Raw genomic sequence first — 8,298 nt, 5'->3', positions numbered from 1 at the left:
TAGCTTTTCCAACATAGCTCAGACCTGAAATATGTTGCATGACCCGGTGTGTAGTATGTTGCTGACGGCATACTAACGGTGTGGTTAGTAGTAGTGATGGGAAAAGCAGTTCTTTTCAGTGTACTGAATCAGTAGAATCAGTTCAGTAAAGTGATTCGTTCAAAAGATTTGTTCACCGAATCGTTCAGTACTTCTCCGCAGCTCTGTCTGTGAATCAGAATTTAATAAGCTTTGTCTGACTTTGGGAGAGGCTGCTCTCCAAAGTACATCAACACCTGCCATGGGACAACAGTTGAAAATTAGCCTTTTAAATGAGTCTGGCGTTTCATAATTTATTTCATATGTTAATAAATAAGCACTATTCTTATTCAATAAATGTTACCTCATTTGTGATGGCTTGGTTGTATGATTCCTGTTCTTTATTCTCACTGTCGCTGTCTGTTGAGGAGTCAAACCCAAGCAGTGAATCAATAGCTGAAACAGTTCTCTCAGGTGAGGAAATGGCTGCGTCTTTCTCACTGGCATGATGTTTCCTCAGACTGCCCTGCATGGACTGAAGTGCCAAAGCTTGAACTTTATTTTGAACACTAAACCTTTCCTCAGGTGTGAGGAATTTCAGTTTCCTAAACCGTGGGTCTAATGCAGCTGCAATGATCTGTCTGCTTGGATTATCACCTGTGACTGTGACTTCTTTAGACCAGTGTGCATTGGTCTCCTCTGAAGCAATTGCCTGAAAAGCCTGCACAGGAGCTGTGTCATAGCTGACCTGAGTGGACTTTAAAAGCCCTCTGACCAATGGAGGCAGGGCAGATACTGTCACATAACTCTCACCACTCAGGAAGACGGTGGCGCATTCAAAGGCCTGAAGAGCTTTAGCCAGTTCCTCTAGCAGGGCCCACTGATCTGGTTTCAGGTCGAGGTATTGTTTCCCACTCTGTGTTACTGTTGGGTCAGACAGTGTTGCAGTCAGTGGCCATCTCTGCTCCAGCAGACGAGTCACCATGTAAAAGGTGCTGTTCCATCTAGTCGAGACATCTTGGATAAGTTTATGCTCCGGGGTCACCATCTGTTGCTGTTTGGTTTTCAGTTTGCTTGACGCCAGTTCACTTCTTTTGAAGTGCCCCACGAGACACCTAGCTGCTCCTAGTGTTTTTGTAATCTGAGTTTGTTTCAGGGCATGATTGATCACCAACTGCAAGGTGTGTCCTGCGCAGTAAAATGTTTGCTGCCAGGACAATATTGGAACCATTGTCATGGACAATTGCCACAACCTTGCTAGCAGGGATCTCAAATCTTGCTAAAGCCTCCTCAATCCATTTAGCAATATTGGGCCCAGTGTGTCGTTCTTCCAGCGACATGGTGGTAAGGCAGAAGCTTGTGAGCTCCCACTCATCATTTATAAAGTGACAAGTGATGCCAAGATATGCCTCTGTGGCAACACTGGTCCAGGCATCAGCTGTCAGGGCAATCTTGCTATTAGTTAATTTAAGAGCACTTTTAATTTTACTGAGAGTTGTCTCATATTTCCCTTCCATCAGTTTTGTAAAATGTGTTCTAGAGGGCAAGGTGTAAGATGGAAGGTCTGGGTCATCAGCTTGAAGCCTTCATCCTCAACCATAGATAATGGTCTCATGTCCATGACGATCATGTTGAGGACGCTTTCTGTGAAGACCTCAGCCATTTTTGGGGTGCATGAGCCTTTCCTCATGAGAAACTCATCCACACACCTTTGCTTGGCACTGAAAAAAATGAGAGAAGAAATAGCAAAAATTTAACAATGTGAAAGAAATATACTATGTAATTATTATTATGTCAATAATATTATGTTTAACACTTATCAATACCTTAAACAAATATCACTGATTTCTACAAAATGTAATCTCTTACAAAGTATTATGAATGTGCTCCAAATCTGTTTAATTATTTGACATTAAGTGGAGGTTTACAATTCAGCCTGAACGCAAGTATTAAAAGGAAAAATAAAACATAATGGTTTAGCAAATTGACATGACATTGACAAGTTTCTACATCATCAAGGTTTGTTTTTCCTCTAATATAAACGTATTGTACTGATAACTAAAGCAAATTGCACACTAAATAGCGTTACTGAACAAAACGTTATCCAAGCAAGTATCAAAGATGGTTTTCCGACTGATTAACATACGTCACCAATGTTATAAGTAGGACACTTAAATTAATCCTTGTGTCTGAAGCACAAAGGGCTCAGTAATTAAATGCAAAAGGTCTAAAAGATATTCATGTAACTTGCAAACTCACCCACTCGCCGTATTTGAAGACACTGCAGCTACAGGGTGTTGGCGTTTCAGGTGTTCGTGCATTGCCGTAGTGCTGCCATGGAAGGAGAGTGTGACTTCACACAGTTTACACTTAACGTGTTTCGCCAATTTGTTTCCAAACTTTGGAAGCCCTGGGTCATCTTTTCCGAGCATCCTCCGTGCTTTCCGCCATTATTCATGTGTACTTCTTCTCCGTTTCTGTGAATAATGTTACAATTGGGAGCAATACTGCCCACACCACTTCCTGCAGTGAACTGCAAGTACAGATGAGTTTTTACCGGCTGGTATTTGATTTTACCAAGAACAAAAACAATAATACAACGCGTCGACGCGGGAATTCAAGCGTCGACTAATTTTTATAGTCGATGTAATCGATTATGTCGACTAATCGTTGCAGCCCTAGTTCCTAACAACCATCCCATGTGATGAGGACATTTTTGATGTCTGTACCATCACCATGGAAGAATCAGGGTTAGGCTTTCCAAACAACACATCAGAGGCACTGGATTTATACATGTCATTGAGGGATGTCATCCGTCCCCAATTGTTTGAGTAGTATTTTGTGTTGTGTCTCTCTGTCTATGTGTAAGTGGGGAGAGGGTCCCTATCCCACCATGTCTGTCGAGAGAGGAGTGGACACTGGCGTGCCCCTCTCTCCAATCATACCTTGCCTGGAATCATTTGAATAACATTTTTGTAAACATTTTGTAGTTTTAGAAATACTGTATATAATATAACATTCAATTCTTTACATACACCTTGTAACGTGTATGAAGATTTACATGCCTTTGCAACTTTCTTAACTGACTGAATCTTTCCCTGCAAGTTTTGCAGAGGTACAGTTTCTCACCTATGTGAGTTGTCATATGATTCCTAAGAATTCAGTAATAGTATTTTTTGTTACTGAGTGACACATTGTCCATTCAAAATAGTCTATTTGTCATAAATATATTCTTTAATAAGTTCTGATCAGTATAGGTGAGGAATACAGAAAGTAAATGTGTAAACCATTGTTTTGTGAATGTGTAGCGTGATATTTTGTTGCTGAATGTTGCCTATAGCAGCTTTTAAGGAAATATAAGAAAATGGGAACAATGAAGGCTAATGGTAATTTCATTTATTGAAGTACTTTCCTTGAAAAGTAACTGCTGCTTCAGTTGCTGTGACTTCACACCTGTAACATGCAGCTATGTATTACTGTAAGACCTTGAGTTGACTTGTCTACCTCTGGGTTTGTCACTGTATAATGTGTTTCAAACTTTTTATTTCATTAATAAAATGTGTAATTACCATACATGTACCCTCACCTATTTGTAATCCATTTGGTTCAATTTCTACACTCTAGAGGTACGGAAATAGCGTTTACTCAACTTGATACTTTATCTTCATAGGAGACACCTCCAAATACTGCAAAAGTGCTAGTTATATTGTATTAACACACTAGACCATTCAGACTGGTTGAAATAGCATTTAAGTAAAAAAGCTTAACTCAAAGCCAAGTTAAATAACAGACTATTGAACAGAGTGCTATTGGCAGAACCGCAGTAAAAGAACATGCATGCCAAACATGAAAAACAATGAATACTACAATGAATGATCAACGATCTTTCTCCAGACTGCATTCAAGCACAGGTAAACAAAATTGATGACTCCTAACTCATACTCCCCACTCCCTACATCCATTTATGTCAGTGGCAATTCCTCCAATCCTGTGCAAGTGAGATACAGTAAGTCGCACGTGCGAAAAAAAAAAAAAAAAAACATCCATGTCATCTCCAGGGCTCCGTACTGTATATCTTGCAGGAAAAAAGACTGTCAAGAGCGTCTCCTATCATTGGGAAATAATGGACGCCTCACAGCCAATCAGAATCAAGTATTCAACAGACTGGTAAAATAAAGCGATAACTTATTAGCACTATTGTGATCAGTGTTTATTGAAATATCAGACACTTTACATAGCTGTACAGCAAAGTTAAGATGTAATTGAACAAAGTCATGAGTCAATGACGCTAACAACAACAAAAACACAAAGACTGTCAGTACATTGTTAATGTGAGCATACTTCCAGTTAAAATACATTTTCTTTGGTTGTCCTCCAAGTGCTCTACATCCTTTCAATGTGCAGTCCAGAAGCATTTATTTTTATTTGAAGTAATTTAAATAAACAAAAGTTCATATAGCACCAAACATGACTGCAGGAATGAGCATTAATGGTTGTGAACAATACAAATAATACAGTAGTAGTTTGCTTAAATACCTTTTTATAATAACATATGCATAAAATACTAAAGATAATACAGTACGGTATAAAATGATTAAGGCAGACACATTTCAACTAAGATTCACAAGATTTTAGATTTTTTTTTTGGATGTACAAAAAATACCAAATATCCATACTCAATCAGAAGCTTAATTTAAAACTACAAACATGTTACAAAATAATCTAGCTCAAACAATGATTTGATTTACATACACAAACAAGCTGCTTTTATCCAGTTTTCACTCTTTTAGGCACATCACACTTCTTCTCCAGTGTAAACGTTTGTCCTCGGCATCTTTGACTACTGAGAGCTTGCGGTGACATGGTGATGTTTTCCGCGAAGGGTTAATTCAGGCATTTGGCTTCATCATACAGGACAGCTCAAGGGCAAAAGGAAAATATGGCAAAGAGAGAGAGGGGATGACTAGCACAAATCACAGAGGAACATGGGGCTGATGTGCAGGGATGTCGCCCCCTGATGGGGTGGTGCACTCTTCCAACTGGGCCAAACCACAAATCCCACTGCGATGTTCACTCAAAGGGCATTAAGCTGCAAATCAGGAAACTTTTCAGTAGCTGCTTGTGTCATCAGAGCTGAGTTTTTTGAGGGAGGGGAGGGGAGCAAATCATACAAGCTGATGGCCTGCTAACTAAAAAAAGAGGAAGCTTGTTCTGTTTGAGGCCACGTATACAAGATAATGATTTCAACTGTACAGTAACGTTTTATTGGCTGGTTTATCTTCTCTGTTCATTTACATGACTGCAGCGTTTTTGGTGCCTGAAAACGGAAAGTGTTGGAAACAGTTTCCAGAGTGCAAACTTTTGAAAGTGGCACCGTTTTTGAGCCAAGTAAACTGGAAATACACATTTCCTCTGAAAATGGAGACTTTACCAACATGCAGAGAAAGGTTCCTCTGGATCGATTGTGGGGACGGCCTGCTGCTATGGAATCTCCCCCCCCCCCCCCACCTTTTGTCCCTATCCTTCTTCCTGCATCTCCCTCTATTCCATTTTTCAAGCAGATGGCTGTTCATTGTGAGTCTGGTTTTTCTCAAGATTTCTGCCTCTTAAAGAGAAGTTTTTTTCTTGCCACTGCTAAATGATGCTGAGTGCTCATGATGGATTACCGATGTGTCTTTGTAGATAATATAACAAAGAGTAAGATCTTTTACCTCCTGAAGTAAAGTATCTCGAGATAACATTTGTTATGAATTGGCGCTCTACAAATAAAGATTGATTGATTGATCGAGGCACTTTACAGTAACAGTCATGCACAAGTAGGTGTGGACTACAACAACGGCCCAAGTTCTGTGCCACTAACTCCTAGTTCACATTTCCTTGAAACTCACTTTGAAGTGTAGGATCACTTGGAGTATCAACCCTTCCACATCATTCTTCCACACAAACATTTGTGTGTTAGCCATTTTTGTATGTTTACAACTCAGTGCTCTGTGGAAGGACCAGTATGGACCATCCCTTGTGTACATGTTGCAGAACTAAAGTCCTGTTCCACTTTGTAAGCTTTGTGGATGGAGTCTGATTAATTGATAATTAACACAATTTTAAGATCTGAGGTTGCTTATTGTTTGCATATGCTGCTTTAAGTACGGAAGGTCTCAATGTTGTCCTGAATATGCTGTGATGATCTATGGCAGGACCAATCGCAAGCGTGCTGTTATTCAGTAACAGCACTCCTTTTCTTAATATGTTGCTGAGATTACAAGAAGGATCGATACTAAAAGGCAAAGGATAATAGTTTCATCTCACAAAGGCTGTTGGCCTTATGTTAGAAACAAAAGGTCGGTGTTGGGTTTATTTCTCTTAACCTCACCTTCCAGTCCTTTTGTGTCAGAAAACAACACCATGTGGACACAAGCCCTAATAGATCAATAGAAACAGTCTTTTTCTCAAAGGGGCAGTTTTGTGCACCGAAGTCCTCACATCCAGACAGAATGGGGGTGCATGGTGTAAGATAAACATGCACTTCCACTCTAATAAGTGCTACTGCATCACATCCGCCTTGCAGGAATATGAAAAGTGCAGTTAAAGCTGCTGAAAGTGGCTCAGTCTCTTTGTCCTCCTCACTGCATATACGTCTTTGTGTGCAGGATTTAAGTCCTGCTGTCTGAGGTAAAACATGTCCATGTTGGTTTACGAGATGATTCCTCACTGCTCTGCCCTCCGCAGCAGTAGAACAGGTCTTAACATATGATCTCTGTCCTTTTAGCAGCGAAAGGAAATGATGCCCACAAAGGAGAGGTTGTTTTTGGTGCACAGAAAAGAGACCAGGTCTGGAATGACGTCAGGGAGTCCCTTGAGAGTTTGATGAGGAGCTAATCAAAAACCTATCGTTCAGACTTGACTTTGTAGCGGAGGACAAGGTAGGTGGCCACCCGAAAAATGACAAAGAAGATGCCCAGCACGATGAAATCCATGTAGAGCTTTGCATCTTCCACATCCAGTAGCTGCAGAACCTCCTCGGGCTGTTGGAACTTGCACACCTTCCCGGGACACTCCAGCTCCGATCGGTTCATCCCATAGATGGACAGGATCACCCCTTCAAAGCCGTACCTGTGGAAGAGATGCAAACTCTGAGACGCTTTCATAATTGCTAATTGACAAGTAAATCGTTTAAATCAAACTGCAGAGTACTAACTGTTTCATTCTACTTACAGCTACTGTAGGCTAAAATGTCTTAGCAGTCCAAAATAGTTTAGACTTAGCAAACATACTGATTCTTATAATATCAGAGCAGTATCTGTAATGAAGTAAAACAGTCTTTCAATAAGAAATTGTACATTTTTGGGACCCCCTTGAAAACGAGGTGATATACCTCAAGGGGCTTATCCTATTAAAATACATTTCAAGTTATTTTAAAGGGGGAAGTCTGATACATATAAGAAGCCAAACAACTGTTACGTCTCTTCAAAGTCACCTCATTCCTTTGACAAACACAGGGATTTCACCTGGCAGAAAACAGGAGTTGCTGGTCTACTCTGCCGAGATGAGTTGATTTGTGTTACATCGTTTCATAACAGCATATGGCATGAGTGACCGTCAGCGACAAAATCAGCTTGCGTCAGTTGTTTCCTAAGTCAGTGTTTTAACGGCTGCCAGAGACCAATGTGAAGCCACACGCCATTTTTAACCCGACACCCAATTTCTATTTTTCCTTTCTATCACATGGATGAGGAACGAGAGGAAGGGGGCTCGACAAGGCAATGGCAGTGTCTAACAGAAAGACGTTCTTTGGCTCACCGCGATTTGTTTATTGACCAGTCTTTTAGTGCTGTGAATTAAGTCAATAGCTCGTCAATAAAAATCACCACACTAATGTTTGTCCACCTTCAATACAAATGCATCGCATGTCGTACTGTTTGTAAGGTTATTGATTTATTGGGGACATCACCACTAGAAAAGTATGTGTTGCTTAATGATCGAAGAAGGTTGAAGATTGAGGGAGACTGTAGTCTTTATCTACGTAGATCCCAGGTTGAAGATCAAGGTGACTATAAGTGTTCTTATTATGACCCAAAATTAGTGAACATGAGAGAGCATAGTGTGCAATCGGGGTTAGGCTACAGAAACAGTATTGTGACTCTTGTGGTACTAAATGAAAGTAAAATTGCAAAGCCCCTGGTTGTTGAAGAAGTAGGAGAACTGACAACTACCATATCAACTATCCCACTAACTGAGAAAATGAAGCAGACATCCACCTTTTGAAATCTGAAAGTTACTGAT

This window comes from Labrus mixtus, chromosome 9, assembly GCF_963584025.1.
Source record: "Labrus mixtus chromosome 9, fLabMix1.1, whole genome shotgun sequence".
Lineage (NCBI taxonomy): Eukaryota > Metazoa > Chordata > Actinopteri > Labriformes > Labridae > Labrus > Labrus mixtus.
The sequence above is the reverse complement of the archived record's forward strand: the minus strand, read 5'-3'. Positions refer to the sequence as shown.